At 39.6% G+C, this 25,167-nt stretch overlaps 1 protein-coding gene across 9 annotated transcripts in view; it reads right to left on the reverse strand.

The window, feature by feature from the left end:
* The window catches only part of IL15 (interleukin 15), a 66,578-nt gene that overhangs the window by 31,243 nt on the left and 10,168 nt on the right, over positions 1–25,167 (reverse strand). For 8 of the 9 annotated variants that reach the window (XM_066233006.1, XM_066232986.1, XM_066232975.1 and 5 more), the window contains one exon: positions 11,185–11,306. The gene's annotated coding sequence lies outside the window, so the exon portion shown is untranslated. Of the gene's footprint in view, positions 1–11,184; positions 11,307–23,222; positions 23,298–25,167 lie in introns of those variants that run through there. The other variant, XM_066233002.1, reaches the window with a different exon arrangement.

Raw genomic sequence — 25,167 nt, forward strand, 5'->3', positions numbered from 1 at the left:
AACACAGGTCTATCTGACCTGGTTAATCATGAGAAAATAAGATTTCTATCATTATCTTAAGGAAGAAAAAAGAAGATTTAAAAGTTGTCAACAGAAAATCAGTGGAGGTTTTTTAATTATACACTCAACAGCCTAAAAAATAGGTCATATATATGCTTGTTATTTAAAATCAACAAAAGAACATTTAATTGTTCTTTTCTTCATTGTGTGCAGATCAAATATTCTGCTTCATAAAAGCCCATGTGACCTCAAGTTAGCAGTAGGTTTACATGTTCAAGAGCAAGAGTTTTCTTGATTTTAGTCATTCCCTTTGCGCATTGCAGGAATTAAAAGTCAATTATCTCTGAAAAGTATTTAAATAAGAAGAAAAACTATAATTGTACTCAAGTTTCTAAAAGAAGCTTAATGAGCATGACTCTTACTATCCAAGCTTTTAAAGTGTGTTCATAAGATAAGCAGGGTGCAAAGTACAAGTCAAAGCTTGAAATAAAATAGGGCAAACTAAATTGACACCAGTAAAATTCACAAAAATATATAGGGCACCATAAAATCTGATTCACATGATTCTTGACTATCTGGATCATATTTTACAGGACCAGTGTGTATGTAAAGTTTGTGCTGCAGCCTTTTAAGGCAATACATTTTATGGCACTCTGTGCTTCCAAGAGTGTGGCTATGTAGCAACAAGGCTGGTTTCCGTAATAAATGCCCATGGATAAAATCAGACCCTTTGATGAATGCAGTATAACGATATGCTCTGTAGCTCGACCAAACCTAGGCTTCACCTCCAAATCCATCATTTGTTGTTTTGAGTAATAGAATGTGGCAAGCAGAATTATACACCCCACCCCCATCCCACCTTAAATGTGCTTATGATAGTATTCCTGGTTGTGTTATGTTATATGGCACAGCGAGGAGATTATTTGGACCGAGGGAAGAGGGAGAAGTAGTGACTAATATAATCACATGAGCCCTTAAAAGCAGAGTACATTTTTCTGGCTGGTGGCAGAAAAAAAGCTAGCTAGCTAGACTCAAAGGATTATATATGCCTTTGCTGGTCTGAAGACTGAGGGAGCCATGAAAGAGGGAATACTGGTGGCAAGGAAACAAGGACCTCAGTTGTACAACCACAAGGTACTAAATTTTGCCAACAACCTGAATAAAGTTGGCAGTGGATCCTGTCCAGATCCTCCAGCTAAAAGGCCAGACTGGCAGACACTTGATTTTGACCTTGTCAGATCCTGAGCAGAATACCCAGTCAAGCTTCTCTGGACTTCTGATCTGAAGAACTGATAGAATCAATGAGTGTGATTTTATGTCATTAAGTTTGTGATGATTTGTTACACAAGACAGAAAACGAATGCATAGGGCAATTTGTTTAACTTCTAGAGCTTCTGTAAATTAGAGATGACACAAATCATAAATGGCTGTAATGAGGAGAATGAGATCATGCATGCAATGTGCCACAGTATTTAGCATGTAGTAGGAATTTAAGATGCGTTACTATACTTTTAAATAGTTTATTTTATGAAACTTCAGAAATTTCTGACACATTTTATATATAACTTATCTGGGAATACCCTGCAAAATTGTCTGGATATTCTACATAGGCTCCCTTATGCCTTGAAAAGACTTACAGGTTTGTGAAATTAAAATAAAATTTCATATAAGATATCACCATAAATTAAACAGGTGATTCCACAAAGCACATGTGAAAGCACATGTGAATATGAGTCCTGTAATTTGTATTTGCATTCTAAAAATGCTACACCAGTTGAGCATAAAACAACAACAAGAACAAACTAAAAATGCTAAAAAAAAAAAAAAAAAAAAGGGCCCTGGCCGGTTTGCTCAGTGGTAGAGCGTCAGCCTGGCGTGCAGGAGTCCCAGGTTTAATTCCCAGCCAGGGCACACAGGAGAAGCGCCCATCTGTTTCTCCACCCCCCTCCCTCTCCTTCTTCTCTGTCTCTCTCTTCCCCTCCCGCAGCCAAGGCTCCACTGGAGCAAAATTGGCCCAGGCCCTGAGGATTGCTCTATGGCCTCTGCCTCAGGTGCTAGAATGGCTCTGGTTGCAACAGAGCAGTGCCCCAGATGGGCGGAGCATCGCCCCCTGGTGGGCATGCCAGGTGGATCCCGGTTGGGCGCATGCAGGAGTCTGTCTGACTGCCTCCCAGTTTCCAACTTCAGAAAAATACACACACAAAAAAAAAGCTAAAAAGGATTAGGATCTTAATAAATCAACAAAGGTCATAAGATGTGTTGTTCTACTACTTTAAAGGAAAAATTGAGGTATTTAATTTGAGTAAGCATAATTCCCATAGCAATGTGCTAAGGGAACTGCCAAAAATAAGAAGCCAATCAAATAACATCATATCTTTGATCATATAAAACAACTATTTAATGAAAGATCATGTGAAGACTTAAACTGAATGTCTAATCTGTTGCACACAATAAGAACACAGAACTTTGCATGTTGTCTCTTACTCAATGCCAAACAACTGATTCCTGATTCAGAAAAAAAGGGGCTTGTATTGTATTTTTAATTAGATAAAAAATACACAAATGACAAAACAAAATTTTATTCCAGTCTACTCCCAATTAATTCATTCAACAAACAATGATTGCCCGCTAAAATGCTCTAAGTGTTGTGCTATGAAGTGGAGCTACCACGTGATCAAGGTCAACATCAGACCTGGCCTCACTGAACTCAGAATCAAACGAAGAAGACAGATAAACCCACAGAATTATATGAGAGTGGGCATATTAGAGAGAGGTCTTATGAAAACACAACGGAAATGAAGCTTTCTGGAGGCAATAACATGGAAGCTGACCTACAGGGCAAGCAGACATCTCTGAAAGAAGAAAGTAGTGAATGTTCCAAGCTGAGGGGTGGCGTAGCTAAACGTCAAAAGATTAGGAACTGGATTGCTCTTTCAAGAAAATCAAAGCCACTCCCTATAGCTAGAGACCACAATCAACATATATAACTTTCTACAAACTGGAATGTTTTTGCTGTGTTATCATTGTTTTACATTTATTTTTTTTTAAATCAGGCAACACCAAACCATAAGTGGTTAAGAGTGTTCCCTGTTATAATGCATTAAGTCTACTGTTCAATCCAGATCGTATGAATATTTGTCAATGGAAAATTCTTGCTAGTCACAAATATTTGAAATCTCTTATTTTAAGCAAACTGGATAAGTTTGTGTTTCTGTTTTGTCATACATAACCCTCAATATTTTGTGGTATATAAATTATAGTCACTGAGATTACAAATCAACAAAAATGCCATGAAATAATATTCTGTTGTGAAGTCATTTGAAAAGAAAGGAGACTAGCTAGTCAGAACTGGCATTGAAACCACTGAAGTGAAAGGAGAGAGAATACAAGGTCACTCCACATCCCAACCCGATGCTCTCTCAGCCTCAGGTAGACGCTGAGATAAAAGGAAAACAAGATTAAAATATATTGATCTTTTTGTCATGAAGGAACAAAAGGGACAGCTATTAAGAGACAATTTATTTCTTATTGTTAAACCACTGTATACAGTGTAATAATCAACAATGAGACTTTAAAACTCTCAAACTAGTACATTTTCTCACACATACAGACAGATCCTTGTGCAACAGGTAGTTAGAAGTTGTTAAAATATTTCATCAATCATAAACAACTAAAGATTTATAAATTACAATGAACTATATAGAATGCTTTAAACTATACCTTATTTCATATCATTAGTTGCTAGTAATGATTACTGAAACAAAAAAAAAATACAACTTTTAGCCATTGTATATAGAAAAATACTGATATTGATCATTTTACCCTATTCTATGTTCTATCTTCAAATATATCAAAGGAAAATAATTTTTACTATTAATAATAGTTAAAGAATAATTGTTAACAAATATCAAACACTACCGATCAGTTACTCTTCTGAGCTGCTTCCTTATTCACTAATTTTTTGATTACAATAACTGTATAACAAAAAGTCCTGTCACTGTCATCATTGTAAAGAGGAGAAATCTGAGGAACAGAGAACTTGCCCAAAGCTTCCCAGGGAGTGAGCGGTGCCCTGGAGCAGGAGCCCTGGGCAGGAGTCCTGAATCAGGAGTCCGGCAGCCAGCTTCCAGCCACTCTATTGTGCTCCTGGATTTAACCAGTGTCACCGCCTCCTTGGAAAACCCCTGCTGTCCAACTTTCCTGAGGCATCCACCTTGAAAATAACACTTGGTGTAACAGGTTTTCCCAGAGCACAGGGTGGAAACACTGTCTGTCTATGAAGGCAAGAGGGCAGGTTACCCACAAAATCAAAAAGATGTGTTAAACCTATGTACTCCATCTATTGATCAATGTCACCCCACGAAATTTTATTTTCTAAATAAAAATTTTTTAGTACAAAAAAGGCTGTATTAATTAGATGTTTCAGCCAGGAGAGTGTGTGTGGGAGGGGCAGGGAGAGCTAAGAGAAACAGAGGTAGAAGAAGACACCAGTGAGGTAAACACTCCATGCAAGGTTTGACGCCCTGGGGGGGGGGGGTAGGTTGAGAGTGCATTTGGTGGCAGTCTTAATTTTGCCCCCTACCCTCCACCCCCTCCCACTTAGGGATTACTGATAAATACCAACATGAAGGGAAGCTCCACTCAAGAGGCAGCCAAATGTGACCAGAATGCAAAGGTGAGAATTAGGCGGAAAGAAGGATTGAGCTAACACACCCAAGCTTCTTCTCTGGAAAGAATCCAGAAGTTTCTGCCAAAACCCATAGGGAATACAGAAGACGGCTGAAGAGAGAGCCAGAGCCTTGCACGGGTGAGGCAATGGGGCGGCCACACAGGGAGCTGAACGCGGCACCCAGACAGCAGAGGACCTGAGGAGCATGGCCTCGTAAGGTGCACGAAGGCGCGGAGCGTCTGCCCCGTCCGGCCTTCAAAGGGCGCTCCGTCCTAAAGAAAATATCGCTTGACAACAAAGGGCTTCGAGTTTCCAGCCTATGAGGCATTCAATGTTATCTCTATCACAAAACCGATCATTTAACAATTTTTAATAAAATTATAAAGCAATGTAACCACAACTATACAATACTTATTAACAAAAAGTAGTCATCTATGCTGTACACGTTTTTAAATGCACAAATTATATATATATTTCTGTAAAGGGAACTGGACTAACAGTGGCAGCAGACAAAGCTTAATGTCCCATAAAACAGTGTTATCAATGTCAGGTTAGGGTTCCACAGAATATTTAGATAACCTATTGTATCAGAAAATTAAAACTGAGCATGAAATAACCTTACTAACGGTAGACAGGGATAGTGAGGATCATGCTTTTATGTGTAGGTGACTAACCCTCATAGTCTTTCCACAACTTTCTAAATATTATGTAGAAACAGAATTTACACTCCACACTGGGGGCACTGCTGAGCGGGGGAGCTGGGCAGAAAAGACAGGTGCCTGTGGCTGCGAAGAGCAGATTGGTGGGTGCCAGAATCAGGGGGCGGGACAAAGAGGTGGTTGAGTGGATCAAAGGGCAAAAAGAAAAAATAAAATAAAAAACAACAACAATTAAATAAAAAAACCAAACGACCAAAAAAGATATCATAAAATCCAACCTTATTTTAGGTTACCTACCTTCTAATGCGTTTGGTTAGCTGGTTTCTTAGCCCCTATTAGATTACTAGTTAAAACAATGGCTAGCTCCACCACATGCTAAGGTCAAGCATTATGCACCTGCTGGAGCCCCAAGCAGTTTTAATGGAGAGAGATTCTCCCATATCACAATTTTATTTCCATTCATCCTTCACCACAGTGGAATTGCATTTCAAACTTTGCACAAGAGGTCAATGGTTAATTAAGAACTATTCGTTACACCAGCTTTCCTGGGCAGCAGCTATTATTTAAAGCTAAGGCTATACTGATCTATCTTGAGCCACATCAAACGACACAGAGTACCGAGTAGTCCTTGGGCCTATTAACTTCAGAGATATGTCACTAAAAGCATCGTATTCTGTCTCCCACTGACTATTCTCCCACCTATCACATTGTTCCTTCGGTCTCAGTTCAAACCACCATCCAATTTCACTTAGACTGCTTCCTAACTGCTCTTTCACTCTCCAAGGGCACCCCCCTCCAAAATTCGTTCTCCTTGGATTCTGGTAAAACATAGATTGGATCATGTCTCTCCCTCCTTAACAAATCCTCTAGAAGTTTCCTGTTGCCCTTAGGATTCAGTGCAAAATAATACCTGGAATAATCTCTAAGATGAAACATGATCTAGTTCTTGCCTACCTCTCCAAACTCATTACAAGTCACACTCTACCATTCTCACAATAACATTCCTTCCTAGCTTATCAAAAATAAAAATAAACAAAACAAAAAAATGTGTGTATACACACATTACATGACAAGAAATAAGCACGTTCCATATTATCCCCCATTATAACTAATAGAACCCAAAAAGTTTCAAAAATTAGTATTTGATTCAACTCCACCCTTCCTTCCTATAACTAAATAAACTTAACTCTGAAAAGCAGTAAACAAAAGTGTTTCTTAATCTTGCAGGCTGCACAAAGCAAATCTACTTTTTCCCAAGGTGAGTGGCATACTGAGAATAAAGCATATATATAGAGAGAGTGTGAATTGAACCACTGGTGTGGAAATGCAGGGCAGACAGATGTTTGCTCTTGATAAGATGAGCCATGGTTATCTGAGATTCAAGTCAGACATGCTTTGCTCCCATTCTTTGGTCTTAAATTGACCCATAAAAAATCATGCCATCATCTGAACAGATGACAATAATAGCTATTGCTTATTAAGCACTTACTATAATAATCCAAGGGCCATGCAAAATAGGGTAAAGGTTTCAGTTCATGTGCTGTTTATTTATAGAACCACCGTGAGGCAGGAAGGATTGCTATGGCCAACTGACAAATAATGAAACTGATACCCCTGGACTAATAGGCAAAGCAGGGCCTCACATCCTGGTCAACCCGAGCTCTCAATGACTGTATAGACTGGGCACTTAAAAAGCATTTGACAAAAGTCGGCACGCGTTCTTTTTATAAAGATAGCAATTCTTAATCAAAGGAATAGAAAAATAATTCCTTAAGATTATCAAATCTTTCTTAAGCTAATACCAACTTCAAAACTACAAGCAAACCATTATAAATATTTCTGTTGTATTCAGTAACAAAAATAAGATACCCTGGTGATATTTTTGGCACTTTTCTGAAATTTGTGATTAATACAAAGAATGGCAGAAAACTAGAAACTATAGTTATAATTATTCAAAAAAATAAAACTAGTACTGGTACATTCTACAATTACTTAATTAACCAAGTTAAACAAATTATATAAGGTATCATCAGAACTAAAATAGCAAGTTCTATGAGATAGTTGAGAACAAAGTAAATGATAAACAAAAATTAAATAACCAATAAGCTCTATATTCATCATTCTATTTCTTAGCAATATGTAGAAAAAATTATCTAGTTCACATTAATGGCAACATTATATAAGACTTTGGAATGAATATGTTAAAGGATGTATTGAATCTATATAAAAAGTAAATAAAACCCGACAAATAATTTGAGAAGCATACTTTATTCTTGGATGGCAACACTACATATTAAGGATATTATTTTTCTAAATTATTTAATAAGATATAAAAGATAAGAATTGAATAAATAGTTAAATCAATACTATGATTCTGAAGTCGACAGGGAAAAATCCAATGGTGAAAATAATTTTCAGATAGAAAAGTAATAAAAAGGAACTAGATCTAGTAGATGTTAAAATTTACCATAGAATAAAAATAAGTATGTAACTGATGTACGAATAGACGACTGAGTGGAACACTGAACAGGTAAGGGAACTTGATCATTTAACAAAGACTCTGTAAAGCCATTGGTTAGCTATTTAGGAGAAAAATAATACTCTCATTTCACATGTTATGACAAATTCTAACTTAGAAAAAGACATCTAGAAAAAGATATATAAGTAAGTGTCTGATTCTGGAAATGTTTTAAAGCATTTTTTAAATACTTAAAAAAAGTAAGACTGATAGATTTGATAAAATAAAAAGCACTAAGTCCTGTGAGTTAATGTATAGTAAACAAAATGATAGAATGAACAGACTAAAAATAAGTGAAATAAGTATATTAAAATGTATTGGTTCCTTACATTGCAAGGGATTGTAAAATTTGGTTTAAGAAAAAGAAAAATATCTCTAAATATCAGGCACTAAAGTTAATTTCAAGATGGAAATGTAAATAACAAATGAACACTTTAAAAAAAATCAATGTCTACAATAATCAAGACTACAAGATAAAATGAGATGCAATTTCTCACTTTAAAAATTTGCAAAAGAAATACATCCTATAATATTTTTTCTAAAAAGGTAATATATTCATATGGTTGAAAAACAAACCAATACTAGAGGTATTCATTTAGAAATCCTGCCCTGATTCCTGTCCCTGCCCCACTGTTTCCCTCCACTCTCTCCTCTTCATCTAGACAAGCATTTTTATTAGTTCCTCCAGATGGTAAGTGTCCTTATGAAATGCAAGCACATTTAGAAATACATGTATATATCCCCACATTCCTTACATAAAATCAATTAGCATTTTATATGAGGTTGAATATTTTTATGAGTCAAAATGCTATTTGTATTTCTTTTAAAGCATATTGTCCACTCATGATCTTTGCCCACTGTTCTACTGCTTTGTACTTTCCCACACTCCTAGAATTTTTAACATACAAGGAGAACTCTTGGTGATTTGAAAGGCAGATATTTTTTCCACAGTTTAACATTCTTTAGAATTTCCCCAGAGTACACTTGAGTTTTTGTTTTGATTTAGTTAGTTTTTGCCAACCAAAAGATTTTTTTTATGAGTCAGATTTGTCTTTTGGTTTTCTCTTTTAGATGCTGAAATTGAGTAATGAAATTTTTTCAGATTCTTTTGGGTTTTCTAAGTATTAAGTCATCTACGGTTTTACTTTCGCTTTTCTAAATATTATCTTCAAATGTCTTTTCCTTATCTAGCTTTGCTGACTAATAACTGTGGCAGAGTGTCACGAAAAGAGGTGATGATTGTACACCCTCGTTTCATTTGTACTTAAAGCAGAGACAATAGAAATGCCATTTTGACATTATTTATAAGGCTGTTTCGGGGCTCAGAGGTGTATGTATGCATGTGTGTTGGTGCAGAGTCTGTCAGTTTATCATAGCTATAAAATGTTTAACTCTTACTTTATTGAGTTATTTATTTTTAAAAAATCCAGAATGGTTATTTAATTTTGCAAATGACTATTCAGCATCTACAGAGATTAATGTATGTCCCCCCCCCCCCTTAGCTCAACTAACATGATGAATGATCTAATACATTTCATAACCTTTCTTTCCTGGAATGAACCCTACTTATTATTATGATACCTTTTTTTTTTAAAGAAGTATGCATGTTTTTATTTAAAAATGTAATGGAGCCTGACCAGGTGGCGGCACAGTGGGCACAGAGTTGGCCTCAGATGCTGAGGACCCAGGTCCAAAACCCCGAGGATGCTGGCCCAAGTGCAGGCTCATCTGGTTTGAGTGTGGAATCATGGACATGACCCCAAGGTTGCTGGCCTGAGCCTAAGGCTGCTGACCTGAGCAAGGGGTCACTGGCTCTGCTGGAGCTCTGGCCCCAACCCCCACAGCCTGTCAAGACACATATGAGAAAGCAATCAATGAACAACCAAGGCGCCACAACCATGAGTTGATACTTCTCATCTCTCTTCCTTCTTGTCTGTCTGTCCTTGCTTCTCTATCTCTCTCTAGCTAAAAAACAAACAAACAAATAGAAAAAAAAGAAGAAAAAATAAATTTGAAAAAATTCTAACAGCTTATTTTCTTTCTCTGACTTGCGACAAAACTATTTTCTTGATACACTGCCTCAGTGTTGCTCAGCATAGCTTTGAGAACCAAATTAGAAATTCACTGGCATATTGTGGGAATTATCTGAAACAACAATTATAATGCAGTTATAAGTAGAATTTTAAAAATTCTTTCTTGCATTAATACTTTTTGGTTTTGACATCTTACTTTTTTAATGAGTTGGTGGATTCTTCAATGGTCACAATACCTGATGTGTGTGTATCCTTAAGACTGTCAGTAAGTTTCTTGAGTGTAGGGAATTTTTAATAAAAATTCTAGGAAACAGAACAGTTTCAGGAAGAATATGAAGTCAGAGGTTAAATTTTACTTTGTAGGTAATATTGGGGGAAAAAACTGTGTTCTTCATACTTTTTCTTTCAATTTATATTGCCTTTACTAGAAATAATTGCCAGGACAGGAATTACCATTTTCCTGCTAAGATGCTTGTAAAAGGTTTCAGTTTTCATAATTATTTTACTTTTTATACACATGCTCCAAGATTATTTTCTGAAGGAGTTAAAATAACTGAAAGTATAAAGAAAAATGTGTGTTCACTTTATCAAGAGAAAGCCGGTTCCTTGGATTTCCATGTCTATAGCTTTATTTTGTTTAGTTCTTGAGACTGAACTTGATTTTGCTTTATTCCCAAGCATTTCTCAAAAGTTTCAATAAGGCATTCAAAAAACCTAATTTATGTTATGCTCTAACTTCTTGACATTGGTAAAATCACTCAGAAATTGAGTAGTTGAATTACATTTATTATTTAATTTGAAGAATTCCAGTCCCTTGAAAATTAACAAAATAACTGCACAAAGTGAGATGCAGATTTTGTTCCTCTTACATGCCAAGGGTTGACACACTATGACCCATAGGTCAAACCTCACCTGCCACTGGTTTGTAAATAGTTTTGTTGGGAAAGAGCCACACCCATTCGTGTCTGTGGCTGCTTTGCAGCAATAAGGTAGAGCTGAGTAGTTATGACAGAGATTACTTGGCTTATAAAGCCTAACATATTTACCGTCTGGCTCTTTTCAGAAAAAAATAATTGCCTACCTTTGATATATGCAATGTTCTCTGTCCTCAGAAATGCCTTAAATATTCTGTGACAACTGGTATTTTCTTTTTTTAACCAAGATACTCATTTAAAAATTGCTGAGTATGTGTGTGTGTGTGTATAAAACTTCACCTAGTTTGTCACATCTTTATTGTTAATTATATAATTACATTATTAAAAGATCTATGCTACTACCTGATATAATTCTAAAAACCTTACTTACGTGACTTCCTGTATGCTGGCTATATGTTAACATTGACTTCTTTGCGTCCTGTGACATCACCAGCATGGCACATGATGGGACATTGCTTCAAAGAGCCAGATGGTCATATACAGAAATGGATTCTGTAGGATTCAAAAGGAGGGATAAAAAGATTTAAAATTATATATTGAATGAGCCTCGCTTCCACAGATTTAGTTACATCCATGACAATCACGCTAGATAAGACAGGAAGACTCAAATGAAGAAAGCTTCAGAAGTCAGTAGAAATTTTCTTGCATTAATCTTTCTTAACACCTTCAGACTTCCCCAGAACTTAACTCAAATCCCTAAGAACTAGAGCACCTCATTTTGGAAGACAAGTAATCGTACATCATTGAAAGTAAACTGAAATGTTTCATAGAGTTCTCTAGTAAAATATTTTTCATTTTCCCACAATAAAAGCACAAAGCAAATGAGATAAATGAGATGTCAAATGTATTTGTGGACTCAATGTCAAGTTACTGACCACCTCGAAGGCAGATGCTGAAAATAAGCTGCATACATCTATTCTAAGAGAGAAGTCACAAAGTCTCCACTGAGATACTCAGTGTTGAAAAACAACATTGTTACTTCATATTTTCAAGGAATACATGATTCTTAAGGGGTTTAAATATGACAACAGTTCACTCCATTAGAAAACCGTAATGTAATATATTTTCTGTTTAAAAGGTAGTCTAACCTATTTATGCATTTTAAAGAGTTAAGCATTTTAATTCTTATACTGTTTTAGGGAAAGTTTAATATCAAATTCAAAAGGTTAGACTTTCAATATATATGCTTGCACACTGACACCATCCTGAATTATTTATTTGAAAATAGTTACTCAAAGCCGTATTAAGGTCCTACTGAATAACTGGTTTTAATCCTTAAGGAACTCACCAGCCAGGGTGGAAAATTTTTCAAACAACCAATGTTGTTGGTGTTTTAAGAGAAAAGTAAAGAAAGCTCCATGAAAAAACAAAGTGAGGCAACCAATTCTATAAATATGAGTAAATAAGGAACTTAAAAAGACTTCAGGCCACTGAGCTGGCCTGGAAGAATGAGTAGTGTTATTCTAGGCAAAGGAAAAGTTGCTAGCAGAGGTCCAGAGTGCAAGAGGGTGAATAAGGAAGGGTATTTTCAATTGGACTTTGAATGTGGTTTTACATTTGCCATAGAACCCGACGTTGGAGATAAAGAAGCATTATTAGGTCCTGGCCAGTTGGCTCAGTGGTAGAGCATCGGCCTGGCGTGCAGAAGTCCTGGGTTTGATTCCCGGCCAGGGCACACAGGAGAAGCACCCATTTGCTTCTCCACCCCTCCTCCTCTCCTTCCTCTCTGTCTCTCTCTTCCCCTCCTGCAGCCGAGGCTCCATTGGGGCAAAGATGGCCCGGGCGCTGGGGATGGCTCCTTGGCCTCTGCCCCAGGCGCTAGAGTGGCTCTGGTCGCGGCAGAGCGACGCTCCGGAGGGGCAGAGCATCGCCCCTTGGTGGGCAGAGCATCGCCCCCTGGTGGGCTTGCCGGGTGGATCCCAGTCGGGCACATGTGGGAGTCTGTCTGACTGTCTCTCCCGGTTTCTAGCTTCAGAAAAATATATATATATAAAAAACGAAGCATTATTAGGTTGGCCCACATTGTAGAAAGAGTTTCAGAGCTATGGTCAGACACCTGCTCCAGGGCTAACTCAGAGGTCAGCAGACCCTCACTGTATCTATGACTTACAAACCATCGAAACTCTACTTCAAGACCCCATCCCCCGTCCACATACAGGAGATGAAAATACTGAGACAGGAAAGGCAATGATCAAAATCACCAGCCAAGGGCATTATTGGAAGTGCTATGGGGCTGGACACAAGAGAGACTGTGTTATGGACTGAATTATGTCTCCCCAAAATTCTCACATTGACACTCTATCCCCCAGGGTTATGGTGTTTGGAAATAGGGCTTTGGGGAGGTGATCAAGCCTAACTGAAGTCACAAAGGTGGAGCCCTCTTCATGAGATTAGTGAGACACCAGAGAGCTCCCTTCCTCTCCCTCTCTCCACCATGTCAGGACACAGTGAGAAGACAGCATCTGCGATCCAGAAGAGAGTCCACACCAGAGAATTGAATCAGCAGGTACCTTGACCTTAGACTTCCCAATATCCAGAAGTCCAGGTATGGTATTTTTTATGGCAGCTGAGATGATTAATACAAACTAGCATCTTGTTCCTTGGCTGGCTTTTATATCAGTTCATGGGATTGTTGATTTGTTTTCAAACTTACCTGACACACAAAAAAAAGAGATGATGAAAAAAGGTATAAGATTGTTTTCAGTGCTTGAGCCAGCAAAGCTGTGATCAAGCCTGTCCCCCTGCAATGGGACTTAGATCATTAGATCTGGTGAGCTGCACCAGCAGGGGAGTTTAAGCCTAACTGCCCACAGAGGGCCAGGGGGAGGCCACTACATGTGTGAGGAGGCCACTACATGCATGGGGAGGACTCACATGCATGGGGAGGACTCACATGCACGTCCCATAGGAGAGGCCAGCTGTGGAACTCTCCCATGCAGAAGGTATCAAAGCTTAGTTACTGGCAGCCAGCAAAAGAAGCAACAACCGACAGAGGATGGCCTACTTAAGTCAGGAGACATCTGGCCCCTCTGCCCTATGCCACCCTTTCAGGCCCCAACTCCTCACAGTTAGAACCAGAAGGAAGAGGCTAGAAGACATGAAAATGTGGACCACACCCCCTCCCCCTAGGAGTCTAGTCACACAGTTATAACTTGAACTGGGGGAACATATGGAGACGAGACTGGGATTTTAAATGGATTAGACAAATATTTGGAAATGACCAGAATGCTGTAGGATATGACACTCCTGCAAATGGATCATTGTAAATGGATTATAAAGTCGTGGTCCCAGAACATTTCAGAGTTTGCATCAATAGCTCTGTTGTGGAACAAAAATGAATAGTCTATGATTGTTAAGAAAATATTAAAAATTAAAGGCAAAACATTGCAAAGTATTAGACAGCAGAGGTTTGAATTCTTTGTGCAATCACCTATGAAGAAACTCTGGAAAAAAAAATAACATATTCGTCAGAGTTACTTGGGCTCTGAGCCCCTTGAGACAAACCACAGCTCATTTATTTAGATTGTCCCAAGCCTAGTACAGAGCCTGAGCAGAGGAGGCAGTCACTAATTCATTTTTTAATTGAATCTTACTACTTTCATACGGCAACAAATTTGACACTTTTTTAATGTGGGATCCAGGGAAACTCTAGAAATGGAAAAAGAATAGCATATTCTATCAATGTATTTCCTGGTTTGGTTTCCCCATTACCTTACAGTCGGCAACATTCAAAGAGTCTCCGGAGCTGGGCTGTCCAATTTAGTAGCTACTAGCCATATGTGGTGACGTAAATCTAAACCTAAGTTAATTAAAATAATATGAAACTGGAAATTCACTTCTTCAGCTGGCCCAGCCTCATTTCAAGCACTCAAAGCCACATGTGGTTATTGGCTACCGTTCTGGACACAGCCTGTACAGGCCATTTTCATCACTGCGGAAGTGTCTGTGGCACAACACTAACCTAGGTACTGGTTTCAAACAGATCTGGGTTTGAAGTCTGACGCAGCCACTGACTAACATTAAGGTTTAGGGGAAATTAATTAAGCTCTTGGGGCCTCAGTTTCTCTATCTGCAAAGTGGGGAGAATGTGAGAGTACCTACTTCACTGGGTCACTGTAAGGTTCAAGCGAGCTCATTCATGTAAACTCCACAGAACAGGCCCTGACATACAGTGAGCACTCAACAGTGTTATCTCTTATTAGTGATGATCACCGCTGTGAAGACACACCTCACCGTGAACCAGCCACCTGGTCCCTCAGTCAGGCTGTTCCATCCCTCCCATAGGACTGACAAAAGGAAACATGGCCATTAACATCCCTACAGCGTACTTCAGTGCTATTGAAAGACTTCCCTGAAGAAGGAGTGAGTATAAGTTGTACAGTGAATTAAACTTGCACTCATTTCTTCTTCAGGAGAGTCTTGCTATAAAAAAAAAGTGTCAGGTGAACCAAACATGTGTATGTGATGCGACTGACTTACATCCTGGTGCAAAGTCTTTCTTGGGTCAACTACTGAAAACAAACATTTTAATACTTTGATTTGCAACAATCTAGTTGACAAGTCATACCCCTTGATAGAATTTTAAAATTCTCACAAAGAGAAAGGTTGTCAGAAGGCCATGTAAAGGGCACAGCCTAGCACAGCAGAACAGAAAACCAGGTCAGTCAAGGTCAGGTTTTTATAGCTGATAAATTTGAGCTAAGTTTCAAAGAATATAAAAGTCATGATAGGGCAAGAGAGATAAGTGGGTGGGTAAAGAAACAATACCATGAGATGGGGTAGAGAAAAGGGAGAGAAGACTTGTAGTATTAGCCCTTCAAGAAGAAGGCAGCATTTTCCTTTTATCCCTTATAAACTTGTGACTTCCGACAACAGAAAACTAGAAAGAACTACATTTAATAGTGGCCACTTTGGTCCTACTATGTAACATCTTCATGTAATAGGAATACTAAACATATACAATTTTTTATTCTAAAATATAAATAAATGGAAAGTTATTTTGGTGACTTTCTGGCCCTTTAAAGATTTGTAGTTAAAGACAAATGAACGAACCAATACAAAGTTCCCGAGTATATGTTTAAAATGAATTTCCTTCTTTTGAACTGTTTAGGTTATTTATATAAAAAGATCGCCATAAAAATTACTCTCCTTCGTAAAAATCAGCCAATCATTACCACACAATTTTCCAGTATTGCCACTATAGATAATTGTTTAACTATTAAAATGTATGTTATGATTTATAGCAGCCATAATGACTCCAATCTCCATATGATTGCTTGGTGCTGCCACGGAAGACATCCCTCATCTGTTGTAGCATGAGATGCCATATGACAACCTATAGTGATGCACATTTCTTACTACCTGCTGTTAATGGCCTATCGGCAACAGCTTCATTATATTGCACACCCCCTGCCAACAAATAACTGGATTCGAACATCTCTATTGCTTATCACCCATCCCTTACAGAAGCAGAGGTACGAACGACTACCACAATCCTCAGAAATAACACTGACAACTGAGTTAAAAGTCTAAGGCAAAGCTGATCTTTTATTAAACACAGATGTACTTTAGAGCACAAAATCTCTTACTACACTGTCTTGCAGACAGTTTCATTAAAGTAGGTTGTCATTCTTCCAGTGTTTAATTATTCCCACTGATGAGACCTCTGGTATCTTCCACTCCAAATACTGGGCTTCTTAATATAATGTATCAAGTGATTTACCCTGAACTTGGAATCTCTGAATCAACCCAGAGGCCACAAATCTGTTGTAGAAGCCCCTTAGGTCTGGTTTCTAAAGCACTGCTCACCTGGCCGTTTCCTGACAAGTGACTGGAGCTTCTCAAGTCTGTGTGACAAAGCAATAGTGCTTCTAAAGCTGCTGGGAGGTGTACTGTCTCTATTCATGTGCTTTGTTTGGCAATTGGTTGGGTGCATGGACTCTTGAGTCACCGTGTGGTCCCGGTGATTGTTTGCCTTCCTTTCCCTGGCTGTCACAACATTGCTGGTCCTTCCTTCTCCCCCAGGGCTGTGTCTGAGTATCTGGGACACAGCTACCAGAATGCCGGCCCCTGGCTTATGAGACAGTTTGCGTTCTTTATCTCCTCTTTCACTGGTCTCATTCAATCGTCTTTGCTTAAATAGTATTAAATAGCTCCCAAAACAACTACTATGAATAGACCATCGTACCTTTCTTCTTCCTAATCTTTGCTCTCTGTTTTCCTTTCTCATGCACCTCAGTTTCTATACAAAGAAAATGGGCTGGACAGATATCATCAAACACCCCATCATGTGTCTCCTTCCTTCTGTAACACGACACATTTGTCACAGTCTTTAAGATTTTGACCTTTTCTACTGGGTGTACTTTGGAGGGTGTTTTTAGAAGGGGGCATGGAGAGGTATTGTGGCTAAATGTGGTGGTCACTCCCTGCACAAGAGCCATCCTTAGATAACTGAGACTGCACTATCTACTTAAATGACCAAATTACTAATAAGGAAAGTCTTTGACAAACATGGAGTGGGGACAAAGGAAATTGGACAGTCTTGTAGGTTAGACTACATTGAAAGTTATCTCCATTCAGTTATAGAACATAGCCTTCCAGGCAACTAACATTAAATGTGTCGGTATCCTATCTACTTCTCCACCCCTGCCCCTCCTCCTCTCTTTCTCTCTCTTTCCCTCCCACAGCCACAGCTCCACTGGCCCCAGTGCCTCAGCCCCAGGGGCTGAGGATGGCTCCATAAAGCCTCCTCTTTAGGCTCTGAAAATAGCCTGGTTGCAAGCATGGCCCCAGATAGAGGTTGCCAGGTGGATCCTGGTCAGGGTGCCTGTGGAAGTCTGTCTATCTCCACTCCTCTCACTTGGAAAAAGAAGAAAAAGAAATGTGTCATTATCCTGTGCCTGGACCACGTTCATTTCTATTGATGTGGACTTGTATAAACAATGGTGGTGGTGTTCACCGTCTTGTCTTGTACAGGACTCCATGCAGACTATCATCTTTCTATTCTATGCATGATGAGCACGTTATCATTCCAAAACTGTAGTGCATGTAATATTGAGAGTGAAGACTCTTTGATGACATTGGGAGCCTTCTTAACCTTCCCCAAACCATGGAGTGTTCTGGAAGCCTAGAGACTTGGGCCCTGGTCCTGGTTCAGTCTTTAGATAGATATGCAACCTTACCAGGGTACTTCATGTCTTTTAACCTTAGTGTCTTTATTTTTAAAATAAGGAGGCTAGGCTGGACCATGTCTGGAGTCCTTCCCAGTGCCTACATACATCTATGAAGGTCACAGATTGGTCATCAGCATATGAGTAAATTCATCTATCTTGTGTTAAGCCTCAGAACCAACAGATTTGACACCTGATTTTCCAGAAGAGAACACAGAGGTAAAATTGGGGTTGGCCATGTATGTTGGGCTCCCAGTTTAATTCTTCACTAGTACTTCATCCAGTGAACGGGGAGCACAAGGCAAGGGGGACGCATGGTGCTGTCTCTACGTACTAGCTTCAGTTTCCAAAGAGGTCAACGTAGCTCTAAAATCCAGGGTTACAGTAGGCCAGGGAGGAGATATGTAGCCCCATATATATGGACCATAACTGAAAGGCTGTACTAGTAGATTTTTTATTGCTTTCATTTTGGATCTTAGATAGAACTATCCTGCATCAATGCCAGCACGACCAGCAAAATGCTTCTAGAATGCAATCTACTTAACTCCATACAGCAACTTTCAGGGTCACAACAACTAACGTAAGCATGCCATCCACAACTGCTCCAAAACAACCCTGCTTCCTCCCAACTCACTGCAGCCCAGTCACCACCTTCCTACCTCGGAAAAAGGAGAAGATGGAAGTTTCACAATCTCCTTCTCACTGTCACTAATCGCCACATTCGCGCGTTCACACTCAGACCTTTGTCAGGGTGCCCTGATAAGCATAATGGCAAATGTAATCATATATTTACACAGCTTCTGTTTCGTGGAAGGGTCAGGTGGGCAGAGGGATAGCACTTAGTCCCAGTTCCTGGGGAGATGAAGAACTGGCAAGGGCAGCTGTCTCTCTCATTGGAAAGCCTCCCTGTGGGTTCCAGAGAAATAAGGTGGTTTGTGGAACGCCAAGCCATGCTCAGGAACTGATGCCAAGTCTATGACAATCCCCTGGGCTAGAGAAGGGCACTGTATCTCAGCTTGGCAGCCCAGAGCCAGACACTCAGGACCCAGAAGTGGAGGATGAGATGGAAAGGAGGTTCAGGTTGCTGTGTCTTGTTCCCATTCTCACCTTTCCTGAGAGGTAGGAGTGGAGAGGCGGCTTCACTGCACGTTAACTTGACTGGGACTTGCTGTCTGGGCCTCCGGGCCTGGACTGTGGGGCACACAGAACCTGAAAACTGGCAACACAACTGCCCAAGTCTATACTTCAGATCTAAGCAATTGCACATCCCATCACTGTCAATGGATAGAAGGGGACCTACAGCAAAAGACAGGGAAGGATCCTTGGGGAACAAGGTATTGGAAGAGCAGAGTCGTGGACTTCTTAAACCTAGAATACCACAGTATGGGCTTTTTAGTCGGCTATTGGTTTTTTTTGGGGGGGAGGTGTTTTTGTTTGTTTGTTTGTTTTTTTAGCAAGAGAGAGACAGGAACAGACAGGCTGGAAGGGAGAGAGATGAAAAGCATCAATTCTTTGTTGCAGCACCTCAGTTGTTCATTGATTGCTTTCTTATGTGTGCCTTGATGGGAGGCTACAGCATAGTGAGTGATCCCTTGCTCAAGCCAGTGGCCTTGGGCTTAAGCCAGCAACCATGGGGTCATGTCTATGATCCCACGCTCAAGCCGGCAACCCCACACTCAAGCTGGTGAGCCTGTGCTCAAGCTGGATAAGCCTGTGCTCAAGCTGGCAACCTCAGGGTTCGAACCTGGGTCCTCACCATCCGAGGCTGATGCTCTATCCACTGGCCATCACCTGATCAGGCCACTCTGTATTGTTAGGAGACCTGTGGTTTGTTGAGAGCCAACCTGTATTCAAACCCATAGATCTGGAAGCAAATGTTTTATAAACATTGGAGGCTGAGAGTAATGTGCCTTGAATTAAGAAAGATCAAGGTTTTAAAAGAAAAGTACCTCAATATTAAATCTGAAAAGTCGTCATAAAGTCATGTGTCTGGAGTTTTAGAGGACCTTCACAAAACAATGAGGAGTAGAATCTAAAGATATAAACTATAGATATTTTAAATCTGTCATTTGGGATTATTGCATATTTTAAAGTGAAAAAGTAATGTTATGACTGTATATTTGTTCTCTTGGATTCTCAAGAGAAGAGGCATTCAACTATATAACTATTTTTACAAAATTCTCTCTTCTATTTTGCCTATTGAAATTTTTTTCAAAACACTTGGTAAATACAATTAAGATGAAACAATTTTGATTTGAAGGAAGTCAGAGAATAAGCTGTACCCTGTTTTTATTTCCTTTCATTTACAGAAGAATTTACTTTGCAATTTATAAAATCAAACCATCAAAAATACAACTGGTACAAAATGTTAAACGGTCCTTTTTTTTTTTTCTTTAGTTCTATAAAGTTCATGCTAATCTAATGAGCTCATAACCATCATCCTAATAATGAATGTAAGGTTTTTATTTGTAACCTGGCCCAAATTTGGCCCTGAGGCAATTCTGTTTTTCTTCTCTGAATATACTGGGAATGTTTTGCCAGAGCTTTGTGATCACTGATGGCTTATTTCCAATCAAATCTAGTCAAACTTCTTTTCTCAGAACCTTTTATTACTTGACCCCTCAGCAACATGTGATAATTACTGACAACAGGAATAACATTATTTAAGGTCTACTATGTGCTGGGCAAGGTGTTAGGCACATAAGGACACAATGCTTCCCAAGCTTCAGCCATTCCAACTCCACCCTCTTGTTCTTGCCATCCTTAGTACCACCTTTATCATTTACCCCACAAGTCAATATTGTAAAATACTGCACATGGTATTAGAAAAGTATCAATCAAATGGCAAGAACACAAAAGAGGGACGTGGTCAGTATTTCCAGGGGCCCAGAGAGGTGGTAAAGCTGGGGTTTTGCCAGAACTTTATACAGAAGTGACTCTTTAAAGATGGATATATAGTTTTTAAGTGAGCTAATAGGTACATAGTACATATCGGTGGTTGCCATGGGGAGGGCTGGGAGTGGGTGAAATGGATGAAGGGCGTCAAAAGGAACAAATTTACAACATGACGATTATAGTTAACAATACTGTCTTGTGTATTTCAGTGTTGCTAAGGGAGTCAGTCTCAAGTTTTCATGACAAGAAAAAAAAAGCTGAGTAATCCTGTGCGGTGATGAATGTTAGTTAACTGAACTTATTGTGATGATCATTTTGACATTTGTGCAAGTATTGAATCATTATGTTGCACACCCAAAATTAACATAATGTTTTATGTCAATTATACTAATTTTAAAAAATGATGAACACTCCCCGGCTAGCTCAGTGGTAGAGCATTGGCCCAGCATGTGGATGTCCTCAGTTCAATTCCTAGTCAGGACGCACAGGAGAAGAGTCCATCTGCTTCTCCACTCCTCCCCCTCTCGCTTCTCTCTCTGTCTCTCTCTCCTCCCATAGCCATGACTCAATTAGAGCGAGTTTGCCCCAGGTTCTGAGGATGAGTGCCATGCCCTCTACCTCAGGCACTAAGAGTTCAGTTGCTGAGCAACAAAGCAACACCCCAGAAGGGCAGAGTATCACCCCCTAGTGGGCTTGGCGGGTGGATCCCAGTCAAGGAGCATGTGGGAGTCTGTCTCTCTGCCTCCTTTCCTCTCACTAAAAAGAAAAAAAGAAAAAAAAGAATGAAAAGACGAATATATAAAAATAGACATATGGGAGATATAAAACCCATCATGAGGGCAGAGACAGAGTAACTATGACAGGCAAGCAAGGACTTAAAGGTGTGAAAAGTCTAACATTCTCTTTTGAAGACCTAGACACTGGCCAACATCTTTTTGAAGACATTTCCTGAGCATTTCTTCTTTCAGAGTGCCCAACACAGTCATATAACAGCCCCTCTGGTCTTCTTATTTGACTCCAAAATTTTTATGTGTGCATTTGCCTCTTGACGAAATACTCTGACAGTTGCTTCAGTCAATAAATTTTTTACTATTAACTCACAAACCAAAATCTCTTGCATAAGTAGCTCACCCAATCTTCAGTCCACTACTTCCAATAAATTACAAAACATAGGTAGCTGTATGTTCCACTTTTCTCTCAATAGGCTATTTGTAAAATCAAGTTCATTCATTTCAATGGCTGGCCCCACATCCTTGCAGTAATCAATATCTGTTCCTACAATGTTTCTTTTTCCAAGATTAAAAGCTTGGAAATCACCAGGACTCTCTCTGCATTTTGCCCCTCCCACCGAACCAAAGTCAATCAAGTATTTACAAGAGTGTCTGACCCATACTTGGCACTCAAACTTATCTTGCTGAAGGAAACAAATCAATTCAATGAATAAATAAATTTGATCTTCCTTGAAACAACTCTTCTTTCCCTTCCCCATTACCTTTAGCATACATACACCAATACTTCACATCCATTCTGCAAATATTTATCATAGACGACCATATACTAGGCACTGACAGATGATGAAAGTGTAACAATGGGCAAAATAGCAAAACTACACGCTCTCCTGTGGCTCATGTTTTCATGGGGAAAGGCAGCGATTAAACAAGAATCAAATAAAACGTATGTAAGTCTCTATCTGAAAATCTTAAAAAGGCTGTAAGAATGAAAAGTTTTCACTTAATTCATAGGTTAACCAAACATGGACTGAACTGACATAAGACTATTTATAATTAGTTTTTAGTTCACTTTTGGGGAGGTACCTGAATCAGCTTGACCGTTGCACGGTGTGCATGAAAGGCATCCTATCACTGTGTTAGTCTGCTCTGCGAAGGCTGCCGTGACGGAACAGCACACACAGGGTGGCTTAACCAAGAAACTTGATCGTGGCTGGAAGCCCAAGGTCAAGGTGCTGGAAAGGTTGGTTTCTGGTGAGTTCTTTCTTCTTGGCTTGCAGACAGCCACCTTCTCACTTTGGCTGCACATGGCTTTTTCTCTGTGCATGTCCACCCTTGCTATCTCTTCCTCTCATTATAAAGACACCAGCCTTATCAGAGTAGGGGCCCACCTGTATAACCTCATTTAACCTTTATTACCTCCCAAAAGCTCTTTATTCAAATACAGTCCCATTGGGGATTAGAGTTTACACATATGAATTGGGAGGATATGGCACAATTCAGTCTATAACAATTACCTTTCCAAAATATGAAAACAAATATGAATGTTAAACACATCTGATTCCAAGAGTTTTGGCTATGGCATTATAAAAAATGGGTGGATGTCAGATAATTACAGGCGTGTGGAGACGAGGCTAGGTCCAGCGTACTGGTGGCAGTGGGATCTGAAGTGCAGCAGTCAGGGAAGCCTCGCCCGAAGGGGTATTTGAGCCAGCACCTGAAGGAGTTAAGACCTGAGAGAACAGCATTCTAGAAAGGGAGAACACCAAGTTCAAAGACCCATACAGAAAGCCAGAGCAGTATGGCTGAGAAGAGAAAGGTCATCAATGTGGCTGAATTGGCGATCTAAGGGAGAAGTAGTGGATGAAACGATAGAGGTACAAGTAGCTTAGGGCCTCATTGCAACGGAATTTGGCTTTTAATGAAGTGAAGTGAGAAGGCAGTGGGAAAAGAGGAGTGGCATGACTTCATGTTTAAATAGGACCACAATGTGTGGCAAATTCCCAAAAGATAGTGCACTCAGTAAACGCCTTCCTTCCATCAACAAACAGGGCACACCACCTATCAAGAGATGGGGTCAACGTCCTCGCCCCCTGATTCCGGGAGGACCTTCTGACTTGCTTTTCCCAATAGAATGAAGCAAATGTGACAGTCCGGGAAGTCCATACCCAAGGCTCTTAAGAGCATCTGAAGCTCCCACTTCCTCTTTTGTAGAAGCTGGATGTTATGTAAGGAGTCTGACCACCGTGAGGCCATCATGCTGTGAGACAGCCCAGCTGAGCCTGAGGAACAGCAAAGAGAGGAGAAAGAAGGACTCAGCCACCAGCCAGAACTGAGGCCCCATATATATTACTCGATGTCATGAGTCATCTCAGTCCTTGACCTTTGCAGTCATACCAGCTGAGACATTGTGGAGTGGAGACAAGCCATTGTTTTCTCTCCAAATGTCTAAGATGGGAAATGAAATTGTTCTTACCTTGTACCCTTAAAGTCTGGTGTAGTTTATTACATAACAATTAAGTAATGACACAGAGATTGACATGAAGCCAGGTGGTGGGGAGACGCCTGAAGGGTATCAAAGGGTAATGAAGGCTAGAAATGCACCGACAAAATTATATATTATCAGACACTGGAGAGAGGGCAACACATGCTATCTAGTAGCAAGACGTCTGGCAACGCTGTCACCAGCAGTAATCCAGAATTAAGGAAATGTATCTCATGAACTTGTGGACCTGGTTGGCCAGGACATGGAAACAACCAAAAAGCCCGTCAATAGATGACTGGATAAAGAAGATGTGGCACATATACAATATGGAATACTACTCAGCCATAAGAAATGATGACATCGGATCATTTATAGCAAAATGGTGGGATCTTGATAACATTATACGAAGTGAAATAAGTAAATCAGAAAAAACCAGGAACTGCATTATTCCACACGTAGGTGGGACATAAAAGTGAAATTAAGAGACATTGATAAGAGTGTGGTGGTTCCGGGGGGAGGGGGGAGAGGGAGAGGGAGAGGGAAAGGGGGAGGGGAGGGGCACAAAGAAAACTAGATAGAAGGTGACAGAGGACAATCTGACTTTGGGTGATGGGTATGCAACATAATTGATCGACAAGATAACCTGGACTTGTTATCTTTGAATATATGTATCCTGATTTATTGATGTCGCCCCATTAAAAAAATAATTTAAAAAAAATTCCTAAATTTAATAACTGACTTCATTTAGCTGCCTAGAATTAATTACAGGAAGAGAAAGATGAACTAAAGTGTTCAGGCAGAATTTAGAGAAAATCGTTGCACCCAGTACTTAGTCTGTAGGAAAATAAAACTTATTGCCATGCTTGCCTGTCTAGGCAGCAATAGATTCTCAAAGAAAGAAGTAGTCTTAGGGCAAAGATCAATCCAGAGTCTATTAGCACCATGTGTTCAGGTTAAAGATCAATTCAAGTGTGCAGCTGAAAAAAAAACCTTCATTATGCTCTCAGAGGATTTAAGACATAGTGCCTCACAGACTCTGCCAGCAGGACAGAAGCATCTCTGAAGACGCCCAGGGC

Source organism: Saccopteryx bilineata, chromosome 1 (genome assembly GCF_036850765.1).
Source record: "Saccopteryx bilineata isolate mSacBil1 chromosome 1, mSacBil1_pri_phased_curated, whole genome shotgun sequence".
Classification (NCBI taxonomy): Eukaryota; Metazoa; Chordata; class Mammalia; order Chiroptera; family Emballonuridae; genus Saccopteryx; species Saccopteryx bilineata.